Source organism: Saccopteryx bilineata, chromosome 4 (assembly GCF_036850765.1).
Source record: "Saccopteryx bilineata isolate mSacBil1 chromosome 4, mSacBil1_pri_phased_curated, whole genome shotgun sequence".
Classification (NCBI taxonomy): Eukaryota; Metazoa; Chordata; class Mammalia; order Chiroptera; family Emballonuridae; genus Saccopteryx; species Saccopteryx bilineata.
This window is the reverse complement of record NC_089493.1, coordinates 31,745,476-31,762,971: the sequence shown is the minus strand read 5'-3', so window position 1 is coordinate 31,762,971 and position 17,496 is coordinate 31,745,476. Positions and strand designations below refer to the sequence as shown.

General features: G+C 43.9%; 1 protein-coding gene and 1 long non-coding RNA gene across 5 annotated transcripts in view; one reads left to right on the top strand and one right to left on the bottom strand.

Moving 5' to 3' along the window:
- Positions 1-17,496, top strand: part of SUSD6 (sushi domain containing 6) — a 107,577-nt gene that overhangs the window by 22,430 nt on the left and 67,651 nt on the right. The window lies entirely within an intron of this gene.
- On the bottom strand, positions 1,119-8,505 carry LOC136335066 (uncharacterized). Its single transcript, XR_010731258.1, has 3 exons — positions 8,106-8,505; positions 7,879-7,989; positions 1,119-2,799 (listed from the first exon to the last, which is right to left on the bottom strand). It is a non-coding gene; the product is annotated as an uncharacterized lncRNA (long non-coding RNA).

Here is a 17,496-nt window from a genome sequence, read left to right as displayed (position 1 = left end):
GAGCGCTGGGAAATGCTTTCTGATAATGGGGAATCTCAGGCGCATTCTAGTTTTAGTTCTCTGAGGACCCTGTATGAAGGGTATAGTGTAACTGTTCTCAAGTAGTCAGAATCTGTCACAGGTGGGAGGGAAGTGCTTGTTTAGGAAATGTCAGACACTCCACAATGTTGTGTTAACCAACTCTGTTCTTCCTGCAATCTGCACTCTTCTTTCTCCCAACTATTCTTGTTTAATGGTTAGGAAAGAGGGCTTGTTGAATTTTTCTTTGTAAAGGTGCACACCTCAGATTCGACACCTCTCTCCAAACTTACTTATTTTCCAAAATTGAAGAAACCACAAGTTTTACTTGGTTCTTGAAGGAAGATTAGGAAATACAGGTTACTCATAGTCATTTGATTTCCCTTCCAGAAAATCATTACTATAATATTTACCTGTTATTTTGCTACTTCAGTCTAGGATGGTCAGGAGTGGCAGAGTGGCTCACAGGATATTAGAGGGAGGGGCCATATTTCTGGGAGCTGTGTTGGCCCTCCTGTGGCTCATAGCCTTATATGAGGCACCCCTACTTTAGGACAAGGACTCAGCAATATCTTTGTCCCCAAATGTCCTCTCCCCTTCAGAGCAGTTAGTTTGGAAGGCCAACTGCTGGTTTCCAGTGATACTGCGTACTCAAGCATTTGGCCTGGTTCATGTAGATTCTGCTCCTCTGGTTTTATGCTCATTTTTCACAGAGCCAAATGATGTAGGACCTTGGACCTCTTTTTTTTTGCTATAGAAACTGGTACTGCCTCTTCAGGTTGATACTTTCCCCTCTCGTCCTTCCTCCCTCACTAAAAGCAGCTGGGAAGGCTCTGCCTAGGAGGAAAACTCAGTGGGTAAGGAGAACAGTGCCTCAAGGCTTTTTAAATGTAATGCTTCCTCCCTCTTTTTTTCTTCTTCCCAGAATAAGAGCTGCCAGTAAAACTTTTAGTGCTGGACTGTTGAGATATGCTTATCACTATTGTGATAGACAAAGAAATTGTCAGCTTTTCTGTATTGGTTTTGATTACCATTTACCCTCTTGCAAATGGAATTACAGGAAGTCACAACTAGTCTAAAAAACTCTTGGACAGGCCTGTTCAGGCGGTGGCGCAGTGGATAGAGCATCGGACTGGGATGCTGAGGACCCAGGTTCGAGATCCCGAGGTCGCCAGCTTGAGCGTGGGCTCATCTGGTTTGAGCAAAAGCGCACGAGCTTGGACCCAAGGTCACTGGCTCGAGCAAGGGGTTACTCGGTCTGCTGAAGGCCCACGGTTAAGGCACATATGAGAAAGCAATCAATTAACAACTAAAGTGTCACAACGTAAAACTGATGATTGATGTTTCTCATCTCTCTTCGTTCCTGTCTGTCTGTCCCTATCTATTCCTCTGACTCTCTCTCTGTCTCTGTAAAAAAAAAAAAAAAAATCTTGGACAGACTGGGAAGGATGTAATGTGTAATCTCCATTCCCAGAAACAGGCAGAATGGCCAAGCTGACTGACCTTAGCATTTGGTAGTCAGAGAGCCACAGCTTGGCTTGAAGATAATGTCACCATCTGGGAACTGAAACCTGAGTCTTCCTGTTCTCTGATTTTTATGTCATCATCACTGAGCCCCTCCTTTCCAGTTGTTAGCCAGCCTGTGCCAATTCTTTCTTCCATAGGTTTCTGTTAACAGTACCACCCTGATCAGACCTTGTTATCCTGTCTGACCTCCTAGGCTGCTTTAATCTCTCTTGCCAGGTTCATCTCCTGCAAACATGGTTCTTGTCTCAAGTGAGACTAGGTAAGAGAAGGAAGAAGCCCTGTGTGTGTGGGAGGTAGAGTTACCAACCTTTCCCATGGTGGCAGGTTCCTTGAGGGCAAGGACCATTTATTCTGGTGCCTTTCACCTAGTGGGCCTATAGTGAATGCTTGCTGATTGGATTAGGTCAAGTTTCCTGCTCAAGAACTTTCACTGGGACCCACAACTTACTGGTCCAAGGCTGAATTTCTCTGCCTGTTTTTCATGGCTGTACAAACTGGCCTTATGGAAACTATTCAGTTGAATGCTTAATACTTCGTGGAAAAACCAGTCTGCTATGTGATAGGTACTAGGGAAGTTATAAGAATTGTCCCTTGACCTGAAGGATCTCAAATGGAATTTTTCCCCCTGTCCTCCCCCTATTATTGTCCTCTTACTCCTCTCCCCTCCCATTCACCCAGTCCTCTAACCCCACAATTTATCATGCTTACTTTAGCCTCCAGCCCCCCGATTTTTCTCTCTCCTTCATGCTTATTCAGCCCTCAAGACTTTCATGTCAAATCTTCCTTTCTTCCTTTTTAGAGGCCTCTTAGATGGTCTTGGTTCAGATATCTTTCTCCTTGTATTCTTCATTATTTTGTCCATAGCCTTTCAAGTAGCTGCTTGTTCTCTTATTTTCTAATTATTTATACCTCACAACTTAGCATTTTATTGCACCCACATAGAATATTGAAATAGATATTCTTGCCTCATTGTGTGCCTTGGTTGTTTGCTTCCTGGGTATGCAGCCTCCTCAACTCCATTGAAGGTTCCTGGTGGGCTGGGGCCTATGCCGTCTGTTCATTTTGCAGACTATACGGAGGACTGTCAGGACATGATGATACATGAGGTAGACCAAGTGACCCATTGGAGAAGGAAGGTGATCTGAGGGTGCTTTGGGAGTGTGGTTCCTGGCAGGATTTTGGATGGCCTGGAGCAGAGCAGGTGCTGGTGGCTGGAAAACCATTCAGGAGTTTTAGAACTATGGAAACCAAGACCTGAGAGAAAATGGAAAGGACAGAAAGGGTCAGGCTTGTCTCCTGAGTTCATTCATAGATTCTCTTGAAACCCCAGTTGGAGATGTGCTCAAACGAGAAGTTAACCAGGGTTCTTGGGGAATTGTGGCGAGGCCAGATACCTGTGTGGTAAACCCTCCCAAAACGAGGGTGTGAAAGGTCCCTGGCTATGAGGAAGCTTAGGAACAACAATCAAGGGGCAATAGTGAACAGACCTGTTAAACTGATGATTTGATTTATTTGTATTAATGGCATTTATATTGATTCCTCTGGGAAGTTTGAGGATTTGAATGTATTCTGTAGATACAAACATTCCCTTTGCTTTGTCACTGATGGGGTTAAAGGTTTATATTGCATTTTATTTTGAATGATAGAATCTTGCATGAAATTAAAAGCAGTGTCTTTTTGATTTGGACATTTTTTTTTTACAGAGACAGAGTCAGAGAGAGGGATAGATAGGGACAGACAGACAGGAACGGAGAGAGATGAGAAGCATCAATCATCAGTTTTTCGTTGTGACATCTCAGTTGTTCATTGATTGCTTTCTCATATGTGCCTTGGCCATGGGCCTTCAGCAGACCGAGTAACCCCTTGCCCGAGCCAGCGACCTTGGGTCCAAGCTGGTGAGCTTTGCTCAAACCAGATGAGCCTGTGCTCAAGCTGGTGACCTCGGAGTTTCAAACCTGGGTCTTCCGCATCCCAGTCCAACGCTCTTATTCACTGTACCACCGCCTGGTCAGGCTGATTTGGACAGATTTTTAAGCATTGTGCCAACTCCCCTCACCCCATTTCCCTTTTATTTCTCAGACCCACCTAGCACTGTGAGCAAGGTTAGTAACGTTTGAGGGCTGGGGCCAGTTTTAGCCAACTAAATTCCTTGTAATCCTGTTTAAATTTAGGGGGCATATCTAAACTTACTGGAATTGTAGGTAGGAAGTGTGGTTGCAAAGGCAAAGCCATTTAATTGTAGCTTGTATGAAAGTAAAACCAGTTTGAATTTTATTTTCACAAACTTTCTCTGGCACACCTTGATCTTTCATTTTTGGCAAATGGGTATTGGGGTGGCATCCTTCCTTTTAGAAAATAATAAGTGCAGAAACCAGGCTACCCATCTCAGTTTTTTTGTTTGTTTGTTTGTTTGTTTTTTTCTGAAGTGAGAAGCGGGGAGGCAGAGAGACAAACTCCCACATGCACCTGACTAAGTGATGACTCTGCCCATCTGAGGCATTGCTCCGTTGCGGCCGGAGCCATTCTAGCACCTTTGCTCCAATGGAGCCCTGGCTGTGGGAGGGGAAGAGAGAGATAGAGAAAAAGGAGAGGGAGAAGGGTAGAGAAGCAGTTGGGTGCTTCTCCTGTGTGCCCTGGCCGGGAATTGAACCCAGGAGTTCCACACGCAGGGCCAGCACTCGACCCGACCACTGAGCCAACCGGCCTGGGTGAAATGCTCAACTTTGTAGAGATTTTTTTATGAACTTATTTGAGCCAAACTGATGACATATGCTAGGAAGCAAAATCTCAACAGATTAAGAAAATGCTCCTGAGAATGGCAGTTTTGCTGCTTACTTTATACATTGGAATCAAAGCAGGAGACATAAGGAGAATTATATGCAGTCTCCTGGAGGTCAGTTAAGGAGGTGGGAGAAAGCATGGGAGCAGGGACTCTCTAGAACTGGATAAAATCCAAAATGGGAAAATATATACTTTTACATCGGTGGGTCCAGGATAGTTAATGATTAACATGTATAGCAGACAGAGATGGTCTTCGGGGGACAAGATAGCAATGTGGGGTTCTGTGGGCTTGTGCTCTCCTGCAGCAGCTGTGCTTTCCAAAATAGGAAAAGAATTTTTTTTGACATTTTAAAGTTCTGTTATCCTAGATATATAAGAACAGTGGACAGGGTTCTCACTGAAGGTAAAGGTTGACCTTTGCTCTCCCTGCAAAGTGACTACCACTGTGGCCTACCCAAAGTTAGGAATTTGTGATCAGCCCATCCTGTGTGAGTTTGTTAGGCTGCCATGTGGCCCCTGCCTTAGCCTGTCAGGTTAATGGCATAGCTCCCTTTTCATTCATAATGATAATAGATGCTCAGGAGCAGGTACACTGGTTGAGCTGTGAGCTAGTTCTAAATCTCCCAGTAAGTTAACTCACTTTACATGTGAAGGTCTTAGTATTGAGTAGAGGAGGAAGCAGCATTGGAGTGTAGAGAAATCATCTGCCCAAAGGTTACACTTTAGAGAAATACTTGGAACAAAGTTGCGTGTTTCTTATTTGGAATGGGGTGTGTTGCTTCTTTTGAGAAGGCTTTTTACAATAGTATAGTGGTTCCCCTGGAACTCATAGCAGGATTCATTTTCTGTTCTATCCTGTATTTACAGCTGCTTTTCCCCTAGGGAAGCATTCATCTATTTTAAAAAGCAGAGAGAGAAAACAAGACGTTCTCTCAACAGTGAGGTTTGGAAATCAGAACTACATTTGCTTTTCAGGAGGGCAAGTTCTAAAGAGTTGTTTGTGTGAGAAAAAAAAAGCAAGTCTGGCTGCAGTAACACTCCCCACCCCTGAGTGTACACCACATAACACATAAACACCTTCCACCCAGAGGTTCCTAATGGCAGATGTTAAGGAGCTTAGGACATAGAGTGCCCATTCTAGACCTAACATTGCCTTTCTTTTCTTTTAATGTTTATTTTATTGATTTTAGAGAGAAAGGAAGGGGTAGAGAGGAAGAGAGAGACAGACAGGAACATGGATCTGTTCCTGTATGTGCCCTGACTGGGGATTGAACCAGCAACCTCTGCTTTTCTACATGATGCTCTAACCAACTGAGCTATTCACTTAGGGCAGGGCATAACATTGCTTTTCAATCATTTCTTCTGGCAGGTTTCTTTTCTTTTTTCTCTCTCTCCCCTCCCTCCCTCCCTCCCTCCCTCCCTCCCTCCCTCCCTCCCTCCCTCCCTCCCTCCTTTCTTTCTCTTTCTTTCTTTCTTTCTTTCTTTCTTTCTTTCTTTCTTTCTTTCTTTCTTTCTTTCTTTCTCTTTTGACAGAGAGAGAGGGACAGATAGGGACAGACAGACAGGAAGGGAGAGAGATGAGAAGCATCAATTCTTCATTGCAGCACCGTAGTTGTTTGGCAGGTCACTTCCTTGCCCTGAGTATCCATGGGCTGGTGTTGGCCCTGAAGGCCAGGACCAGCCTATGGTGATTGCACTTGCGTGTGGGGTCAGAAGCAGCATCTGAAAATATTTTGGTCAGGAAATATTTCCGATCATTCGGATGTTTTGATCATACCAATGCACCAAGGCCTTGGAGCTGAGGTTCACCAGGCGTCTGGATGAGGTTAATGAGCTTAACCCTAATGCTCCTTAGCCTCTTTCTGCACTGTTTTAACCAACTGGCTGATTGTCGATATGCATCTTTGTTTTGTTATGAGCAGAGGAGGAATTCTGCTCTGCAGTTTAGTAACTGTGCCTTCTATTCAGATTCCATAGAGGTTATACTGAAAAAGCTAATGAACACTTTCTTCCATTATGCTCACACCCTCATTTAGAGTGGATGGCAGGCTAGAGGCTGAGGGACCTTCATATAGCCGGTGCTATGGAAGGTTGATATTGAGGTGACAGTAGGGCAGCTCTGCCCTGAAACTCCAGTGGCTTGACTCCCTGGTTAATGGTGCATCCCCTGAGGCTGGGCCAAAGGGAGGCCTGTAGCTTCCCTGAAATGACTGCTTCTCCAGCTAGGTTAAGGTGATGAGCCAGAGGGAGGAGGTGGGCTTCCTGGGGAAGAGGGTAGAGGTGGAGGCCTCTTAATTAAGCCTGCCTGGTTTGGCAGTTACTCAAACTCACCTCCTGTTTCTGTGTTGGCTGATAGTTCCCTTAAGCTCTCAGAACAGCCTTTCTTCATTTCCAAGGGCTACCCGATTTTGCTAAAACACTCCTACCCCAGAACTACAGCCTACCTTGAGTATTATTTTATGTGCCTTCCACCTCCTTTCCAGAAAAGACAGATAGCCACTCTTGGTTTTTTTCATGAGCTGCTCCTGCCATGTTGGAGTTCCTAGGGACAAATGTTGCTGGACTTCCTCATCTGGCAGGGCCTGGACATGAGCCATTCCTTGGGTGCTCAGAATAGATGGAACACAGTGGAGAACAGTGTTGGGGCTGACACTCTGTCCTAGAGGGGTCAGTGGTCAGATTCTGATTGGGAGATATTTGAGTGAACTTTGCTTATGAAGTGTTAGGAGCCTTCCTGCCTGTCTGTTCCTATCTGTTCCTCTCTCTTTCTCTCTCACTTAAAAACAGAAAAAAGCCTGACCAGGCAGTGATGCAGTGGATAGAGCGTCGGCCTGGGATGTAGAGGACCCAGGTTTGAAACCCAGAGGTCCCCGGCTTGAGCATGAGCTCATCCAGCTTGAGCGGGGGGTCACTGGCTTGAGCATGAGATCGGAGACATGGCCCCATGGTTGCTGGCTTGAGCCCAAAGGTCGCTGGCTTGAGCCCAAGGTCGCTGGCTTGAGCAAGGGGTCACTTGCTCTGCTGTAGCCCCCCCCCCCCCAGTCAAAGCACATATGAGAAAGCAATCAATGAACAACTAAGGTGCTGCAACAAAGAATTGATGCTTCTCATCTCCCTTCCTGTCTGTCCCTTTCTCTCTTTTTCTCTCCGTTTCTTTTGCAAAAAAAAAAAAAAAAAAGTTAGGAGAACTGAGTTCTGGTTCAGCCACTGATAAGCCCGGTGTCCCTAGGAAGGCTATGGTCCATCTCTGGGCCTCAGTTCTTCCCTTAAAATGGAAAAAGTTGGACTTTACACAACAAACCCATGAGTCTGCTCCTGGTGAGGGTAACCATATGGCAGCAAAGTCTGGGACAGAACTTGTAGTTCCCAGTTCTCTTTTGCCTCCAAGCTTTTACATGTGCTCTTCCCTCTCTTTGTAACATCTCATCCTTCCTTTACCCACCCCGCTGTGCTCTAATACCTTCCTTAAGTCAGTGTCATCTTAGACTGCTGCCTGTTTGGTAGGAGGGCTCCTCTTTTGTGCTGCTATATCGTCCTGTGCTCAGTACTTACCCCCTATATTACTCTGTTTCCTTGTTATTCTTGACCCTGGTGTGAGATCCAGAGGGCAGAGACTGTCTTCTATCACCACTTAGGCTGATCCGCACTTGACTGGGGTGGTGCCTAGAATGTGGTATATATACAGTAAATGTTGAATTATTAAATGACTCCCTCCTAGACCAATACAGCCCAAGTCCACTCCAGAAGCTATTCTGGGTCTTTCCCCATCCCCAACTCACCAAGGCCGTTTTCCTGATGATCTCTGTGTGGGTGCTGGAGAACCTCAAATAACGCTGAGTTGTTTTAGAAGTTTTTCTCATTGTGGCAAAGCATTGGGTGATGTTACCACCCTGCCCTAGATGCTCTTTCAAGGTGTAGCTTCCACCTGGATGGGCCCCAGACTTTGCCCTGTGCCTTCTCATCTCCAGCCTTGGAGGAGGGGCAGACAGACACGTGCAGATTGCTGTCTCACCAGCTGCCTGGGGCTGGGCCATCTGTTGCTTGTGACAGTGGGTGGGGTGAGGGGTGAGCAGAAACCTAATCTTGACTGTTCTGACAATTCAGAGTCCAGCCCCCCTTCTCCCACATTCTGTCCTCTGCTACTCTTCATTCATGAGGTCTTGCTTTTGTTCCAGCTGCTGTCCCCCACCGCTCTGCTAGGAGAACCCTTGCTGTGTTTTTGTTTACTCTGTGTGTGTGCTTTGCCCTTTAGCCCATGTGCCCAGGAATTTTTATGTAATGTAAGACAGCAGCAGAAAAAAAAAGAAACTTTTAGAAATGAAACTTTGGACCCCTATTGGTCTGTGTTCAGATGCAAATGATGAGTCTCTTTCCATCCGAGTTTGTATCTTTGGGTTTACTAGTCCTTTTCCCATACCTCCTCCTGGAGAAGAATAGCAGGGGTGGGCCAAATTGCTTACTTTTGGAAAAGCTCTAGTTTTTCTTGTACTTCAGGCCTTGCTTCTTTCTGGCTTTGTGTAGACATAAAACAGAGGCAAAGAGAAAGTAACCTATCCCCGTTACCCTTGGTGTCTCTGGGTTTGCAGGTTCTGAACTGGTGTCCGTGGTGTGTGTGTACAACTGCAAGGAAGTGGGGTCAGGGGAGAATGTGGACAGTCTTAAAAGTTATCTTGACAGCCTGACCAGGCAGTGGCGCAGTGGATAGAGCGTCGAACTGGGATGAGGAAGGACCCAGGTTCAAGACCCCCGAGGTCACCAGCTTGAGTGCGGGCTCATCTGGTTTGAGCGAGGCTCACCAGCTTGGACCCAAGGTCGCTGGCTCCAGCAAGGGGTTGCTCGGTCTGCTGAAGGCCCGCAGTCAAGGCACATATGAGAAAGCAATCAATGAACAACTAAGGTGTTGCAACGCGCAATGAAAAACTAATGATTGATGCTTCTCATCTCTCTCCATTCTTGTCTGTCTGTCCCTGTCTATCCCTCTCTCTGACTCACTCTCTGTCTCTGTAAAAAAAATAAAAATTAAAATTAAAAAAGTTATCTTGACCAAGGGAAGAGGTGACAAAGCAGGTAATAGAAGGGAAGCAAACCTTAAACCAGGACTTCTCAAATTTTAATAAGCATATGAATTACCTGACAGTCTTATTAAAATGCATATTCTGATTCAGTAGATAGGGAGGAAGTGTGAAAGTCAATATTTCCAATAAGCTTCCTGGTGATGTCAGTGCTGCCGATCAGTAGCCCATACCCGTATGCTGAATCGCAAAGGCCTAGCTTTCCTCCTCCTCTTAACACCCGTTAGAAAGATTGACCTCGAGAAGGCAGGAGGGAGGCTATTAAGGACTTTCATATTTTAAACCTGAGAGCAGGAGCTGGGCTTTCAGCCAGTGTTTACAGAGCTCTTTCCTGGGTCTCTTGTGCCTGACCTGGCTTCTTTGGAGCTCCCCTTGGCTCAGTTTGGTTTCCCACAATATAAGAACTTCTGTCCTCCAGAGCAGTGGTCCCCAACCCCCAGGCCGCGGACTGGTCCCGGTCCGTGGGCCATTTGGTACCGGTCCGCAGAGAAAGAATAAATAACTTACATTATTTCCGTTTTATTTCTGAACGATGTTTTATTTTTTAAAAAATGACCAGATTCCCTCTGTTACATCTGTCTAAGACTCACTCCTGACACTTGTCTCGGTCACGTGATACATTTATCCGTCCCACCCTAAAGGCCGGTCCGTGAAAATATTTTCTGACATTAAACCGGTCTGTGGCCCAAAAAAGGTTGGGGACCACTGCTCCAGAGGGTGGATGTGCATACAAGGCTGGGTTCTTCCTCTTTCTCTTTGGCTCATTGTAAGTAGATAAGGCCAAACGCAGCAGCATTTCAAGTAGAATTTAGAGCTGGAAGAGCTCTTAAATCATCTTTTCCAATCCCTTTTATTTTACTGAGGAGGAAATGGGCCTAGAAGATTTTGTGACATGTCCAGAATCAAATAGCTAGTAGCAGAGGTGGCATTAAAAGCCAGATATATGTATGCCTGAGCTTCTCCCTTTAAGTTAGGGACAACTGGAGAATCAAAATGTTTTGATGACTGGAGGTAGGACAGGAAGCTTTCCACTGGTGTGAGGGAATCTGTACTACATGCACAACTAAGGTAGCTCTCCTGGCATCTACTGCTGCATGCAGGTCAGCGTGCATTCACTTAGCCAGGGTTCTCAGCTGCAGCACTGTTGACATTTTGAGCCAAATCTTTATTATGGGGATTTTCCTGTGATCATAGCATGGTTAACAGCATCTGGCCTCTACCCGCTAAATGTCAGAAGCCCCCCCCCCCCCCCGCCCAAGTTATGATATGCAAAAATGCTTCCAGATGTTGCCAAGCATCTTGCAAAGGGATGTAAAATTGTCCCCACTTGAGAATCACTAGTTAAGCAGTAAGTAATTTGGGGAGGAGGGTCCCTCTTGGTGTTTTTTTTTTAGTGTATATTGGTCTCAGGGTTACAAAGAAAGCATAAAACAGATGGAGCCCCAGCTCTCCTGAGACCTTATGGTTTAGTTTATAGTTTAGTGAGGAGACCAGACCAACCAATGCATGGAATAGATAAATTGCCTCTGAATGGTCCCTCCAGGATGGAGAGCCCCAAGCTGGACTCAAAAGAATGGGGTGCCAGTCCAGGATACTTCATGAGAAGGAGAAGGAGATTTTGCTGCCCTGGACTGGATTGTATAGCTAAGAATTAAGCAACTGTCACTCACCTCTTAAGTTATTCTTACTACTTCTTAAGGAGCATTCTTCCATTCTGAAATGCATTTTATCTGAATTTATAGAGGTCAGTCAGACACACAAACCAATAGATGTGTACACTTGAAGAGAGTGAGACCTACTTAAACCTGATCCTGTTAAGGCTAACTCATTTCCTAATGAGATTTATTTTTTATTCCTGACTTCTGCTTTAGGATTAATCCTCTGACACACCATTCTTGTCTTTTTTCCAGAGTGTTAAGCAGTATCTCCATAAGACTACATAAGACCTGTAGTCTGTAATATTCTGAGTACATAGATATAAAACATGGGTAAATGCCCCTTGTGTGAGCCTAAGAAAGGGTCTTTACCCCTTTTTACTCTTTATAGGCTGTTGTACTTAAAAACATTTTTATGGCCACTGAGACCCCCACAAGCCTCCCTGAAAAATATTGTTCCAGAGCACAACAAGTATTCGTGATGGGAACTTCATAGTTCTTGTCAACTTTGTCTTGATCACTGTCAGACTGATGTCCCCCAATACCTCAAACATGATGGTCTGTTGCTTCCTGGGCTGCATCGTTTCTGACAGCAACCCTGCTGTAATTTTTGTTCCTCTGAATTCAGCTGTCTTTCCTTACCCTAACCTCTCACGGCTGCTTTTAAGACTTTCTTTTATTACTACATAGTTTTCAGCATCTTGATTATGATATGCCTTGTGTTTTCTTTTTGTGTTTCTTTTTCTTGGGGTTTGATGAGCTTCTTGAATCTGTGATTTTAGAGTTTTCATCAAATTTGGAAAATTTTGGGCCTGACCTGTGGTGGCGCAGTGGATAAAGCGTCGACCTGGAAATGCTGAGGTCGCCGGTTCGAAACCCTGGGCATGCCTGGTCAAGGCACATATGGGAGTTGATGCTTCCAGCTCCTCCCCCGTCTCTCTCTCCTCTCTCTCTCTCTCTCTCCATCTCTCTCTCCTCTCTAAAATGAAGAAATAAAATAAAAAATTAAAGAATTAAAAAAAAAATTTGGAAAATTTTCAGCCATTATTTCTTAAAATATGTTTTGTGCCTTCCCATGTGTCCCCCTGCCCGTTATGCATGTTAGTCTACTTAATATTGTCCCGCTGCTGACTGATGTTCTGTGTTATCGCTTTGGAGAGTTTCTATTGCTATGTTTTCAAGTTTATTATTTTTTCTTCTGCATTGTCTAATCTGTTAATCCTGTCTCATATTTTTTCATTCAGATATTTTTATCTTTCTCTCTAGATTCCTCTTCTTTCTTGAGCACATGGAGTATATTTATAATAGAGACTTTAACATTCTTGTCCACTAATTCTATCATTTGTGTCATTTTTAGATCTTTCATTGTTTGGTTATTCTAATAGTTATGGTCTTTTTCTTTTTTCTTTTGCCTCTTTGCAGGCCTTTTTATTTTAATTTGAAGCTAGATACAGTGAGTTTTATGTTGCTGGGTGATGGAACATTTTGTATCCTTTTAAATAAGACTTGTTCTAAGCCCTGGCTAGCTAGCTCAGCAGTAGAGCATTGGTCCAGGATGTGGAAGTCCTGCATTCGATTCCGGGCCAGGGCACACAGGCGAGATGCCCATCTGCTTCTCCACCTTTCCCTCTCTACTTTCTCTCAGTCTCTCTCTTCCCCTCCCGCAGCCAAGGCTCCACTGGAGCAAAGTTGGCCCGGGCGCTGAGGATGCTTCCAGGGTCTCGGGTCTCCACCTCAGGTGCAAGAATGGCTCTGGTTGCAAGGAAGCAACACCCCAGATGGGCAGAGCATCGCCCCCTGATGGGCATGCTGGGTAGATCTCGGTCAGGCGCATGCAGGAGTGTCTCTGCCTACCCGCTTCTCACTTCAGAAAAATACCCCCCCCCTAAAAAAAATAGGATTGTTTTCAGAAGCAATTTCGATTATTTGAAATTGGTTTGATCCTTTCAAGACTTGGTCTCCAGTTTTGTTAGGACAGGTCTAGAACATCCTTGAGTCTAAGGCTAGGATGGTCCCTCTACTGAGGCTAAACCCTTCTGGAAATCAGGAAATTATACTGATGCCCTATGTATGAGGAGATATTTTCCACTTTGCTGGTGGGAACATGAACTGTTTCTGGCTCTCTGTGAGCCCTGGGGGTTATGCCACCTACTTATTTCCCTTGGTTCTTTCCCCACCTTGTTAGTCTCCTCACAAGTGTGTAATCAGAACACAGCTACTCAGCTAAAGATTCAAGAGGATCCCTCTGCAGATCTGGAGTTTTTTCTCTTTGCCTCTCCCTCCTTTCAATTACTTTGCTCTGCAAATTCTAGCCACTTTGGTTGGCTGCCCTGAGTTCCCAATTCTCTCTTCAACTCAGTGAGATTGTTGGGTTTTTCAGGTTTCTTCTCTCTACTCTGTGGCCTGGAAGCTTCTTAGGGAGTTAGCTGGTGCACGAGAAGGGCTCACTGCATTTCTAATCCCTTTTCTCAGGATCACTTCCCTGTGCTGCCTATGGTTGAATATCTGAAAACCATCATTTCGTATGTTATATCTAGCTTTCTAGTTGTTTAAGGAAAGAGAGTAAATCTAGACCTTGTTATTCCATCATGACTAGAGCTACAAGTTCCTCAGACCAGGTTTTGACCTTGGATATTCTTTTCTCCTTCTGTGTTCATTATTGAGAATTCAGTGAAATTTAAGTCATATCAATCTACCAAGCATTTATTGAACACCTACTGTATCCAGAAGAGTAACATGGTTCAGTATCACACTGTACGTGGTAGGTAACTTTACCTGTGTTCTAGGTGTATGCTAACACGAACATGCTTATACACATACACTTTGAGTCTTACTCCTTACCTCCTGACCATAGCCCCACTTAACTTGGGCAACTAATTAAACTAATAAGCAGAATTGATGAGCAAATAGCAGGTGCCTAGCTTTCTTTCCTCCCGTGAATTAGGCCCAAATAGCCCTATCGGGAAAGTAACACTGTATATGTAGTGACCTTTCTATCTTACCTAGCTTTACTCTAGTATAGTGCCAGATACTATATTAAACCCTTTAAATGTGTGAATCATGGACACTTCGCAATTCTATGACATAGGTATTGTTACCCTAATTTTATATGTGACAAAATATATATACAGATCACAGCAGTAGCAGTATAACTAAGACCTGTAAGAAGCAAAATCAGGATTTGAACTTCCTTCTGTGTGACTCTGAAACCCGCATTGACCGATCCTGTCATTAACTGTTTCATCTCCCTCTTCTGGACTCCAGCTTTCTTTCCTGTTTTGTCTTTGGCTATATATCACCCATGTGTTTGTACTTTCTACCTCATGTTGTAGTTATTTGTGTATGTGTCTTTTCCAAGTTGACTTTAAACTCTTTAAGGGCATGTGTTTTTGTCCATCTTTGTACTTTTCATAGAATCTTGTGTATGTAGGTATGCAGTATGTGTGTTGAATGAAGCAAGTTTCTTAAGAGAAAGCTATATAAGGAATGAGTTCAGATGCCTTGTCTAAAGGGAAACGTCAGTTTCTCTCATTAATTTATGATGTTTCTTTCTCATTTGTTCTGTTTATCATAATCCCTTTAAATATCTTCCAGGACATTACCTGAACTTTATGAAATTTTTCATTTGGTACCTCTGCCTGAACTTTGACTACTTTGATACTGCTTTTGGAGTCTCTATTTGGATATTTAAGGTAGTATCCCTTAGGAATTAATTAGATTTCTTCTAGGGTCCTGATTGAGAGCCTCACATAGAGAGAGCTGGAAGTATGATTGAAACTAGAACTAGGTGGTGCCTGGAGGCTTTACTGGAGGGACTTTGTACAATCAGAGTGTTATGTAAGGAAGGCACAAGTGGGGGCTAGGGTGTGCAACTAATAAAGAGGGAGGGTAGTGGGCAAGTTCCTGCTGCTTATTTTTGCTTGGGGCCTCACAGTGCAATCTTGACAGCGTACAGGAAGTTTGGGTAATTTGTGAGAAAGAAGACAGGAAGAGTCATGGTTTGGTTATAAATTAGGAGGCTTCTTGGAACTTATACAAGATGGGGAGAACATTTGGAGCCAAAAAACAGTATCTTGTTTGGCTTAAGTGCATAGTTCATGGGGGCTGTTAATCTCAGTAGATGGAGCTGCAGAACATGCTCTTAGAATCCTGAAACTGAGCGAACCTCAGGAAAAAATACTTAGGTGATATTTGAATAGAAAGGAAGGAAGTGGCAGAAAACGGGACCATATTTATGGAGAGTCTTAAAACCCGAGAGTCACTAGGAAATGATCAGTTCTCTGGCCCTGCCACTAGGTTAACTGTTTCTTCGCACTGATGAGATCTACAGAAGTGTTAGCAGTTTCAGAGGAGGGGTGACAGGATGAGAGGCATTTTTGCTGTTGAACACCAAGGAAGCAGGCAACTCTTTAATATTCATTCCCCCAGCTTCTCCTTAGGTTTGGCCAACCATAGCTTGTGGGAAGGTCATTTCAGAGGGACTCTCCATACAGCATCTCTAAGCTATCTGGGCAGTTCGGGAAGCCTTAACTAAAGTCCTTGAGTTAGCTGGGAAGGGGCAGCAACATCCTCCTCGGCCTTTTGGCTAAGGTCAGGTGTGGAGAAGGTCCAGTTTACAAGATACAAATTTCTTCTAGCCATCATTCAGTCTTTCTTCTTTTCCAACTCCCCTCTCATCACCAAATAGGTTTGCCCTTACTGTGTCCACTTTCTCACTTTGAATTCATGATAAAGTCAAGAGGATCTGCCCTTTCCACTCTAATGTAACAGCTCTTGGTGAGGTCACCAGTGATTTCCTGGTGGCTGGGTCCAAAGGGCGTTTCTTAGTCTTCATCTTGCTGAACCTTTGCTGTATCTGCCAACTACCCCTTACATCCTCCTTGCATCTCTGTGTCCTTCCTTTGACATGTGATGCACCTGCTTTCTTTGTACTTTCTGGAGTGTCTTTCATAGGCCCTCCTTCCCTGATATACCTCTTTAAAAAGTTAGTGTTCTCCCCAGAATTATGGCTTTGACTTTCTTCTCGTTCAACTCTCTTTCCTAGGTGAGCTCTTCTATTTTGCATTGTTTCAGCCATCACTCACAGGCTTATAACTCAGGGGCTATATCCCAAGCTCAGAGTGCTCTGCAGTTTTATACTCATTTATGACTTGCTTGCCAGACCTTTCTATCTAGATATTTTTCAAGTACCTACAGTTCAATCTGGAATAAATTCATTACTTTCTTCAGCAAAATCCGCTTATCCACCTGTGTTCTTTTTCTCCTGTGATATTTTCTACCATTTACTCAGTCACTTAGATGTCATCTTTATTGTTCTCACTTATCCCATCCTGTTGGTTTTTGGCATCTGTGTTTGGCTCATCATGGGCACTGAATGAATGAATAACAGAAACGTAGTTTCATCTGAATTTAATTACAGTCTAGCACTTTGGCCTTGATAAAGCTAAACACCTCTGGTTACAGGCTAACTTCTTGGAAGGATATTTGATTTTTGTCCACTTTCACATTATGTTAAGGAAAAGGCACTTTTTGTTTAAAACAAGAATACTTTGGGGAAGGATTAGTTATTATTAGAAATGGATGGGTCAGCCATTGTGCTATCTTTTAGGGCTGCTCTAAGGAGCTGCTGACAGTTAAAGATGAGGTTGGTGAAGTTAGATTGTGCTGGCCCAGGAGGGCATTTCCTCGGTGCTCATGGGAGTGGAGGCAGTATATAATGGGTGAGCTTGCCACATGCTATGGACTTAATGCAAGGAATAGGATAAGACTTTTCCATTGGGCAGGGTAATATGCCCCCTTACGGATGAAATTTCCCAATTGTATTCTACTGTTCTAACAAACGCTGAGGATGTTTTTGTAGCTGTCATGCTTTGCCAAGTTTATCTACCTTCTTTTCCATTCAACCCCCCAAATAAAAAGAAAAGAAAGAAAAACAAAGAAAGTGACTTAAAGAATTTCAGTAATGGGATATTGGAGCCAGAGAAGCTCTTCAAGAAGCAGTCATCTAGCTCAGCCCTCTCAACCCTTACATTTTCAGATGATAATAATAATAGATGGTGATGACTATAATACCTACTACCATTTTTTTAAAATTTTTATTAATTTTAGAGAGAGACAAAGGGAGAGAGTGAGAGAAAGACAGGAACATTGATCCATCCTGTATGTGCCCTGACTGGGGATCGAACTGGCAACCTCTGCGCTTCCGGATTATGCTCCAACCAACCGAGCTATCTGGCCAGGGCCCTACTACCATTTTTGATGACTCATTAAGAGCTAGGTACTATGCCAAGTACTTTACATGCATTTCCCCATATAATACTTATGCTAGCCCTATGAAGTACCTGTTATTAGTGCTATTTTACAGGTCTAGATAGATTGGATAACTGCGTTGGGCTTAAAATATGCTGAAGCAGCTTTTGCGCAGAAAGATGAAACATTTTGTT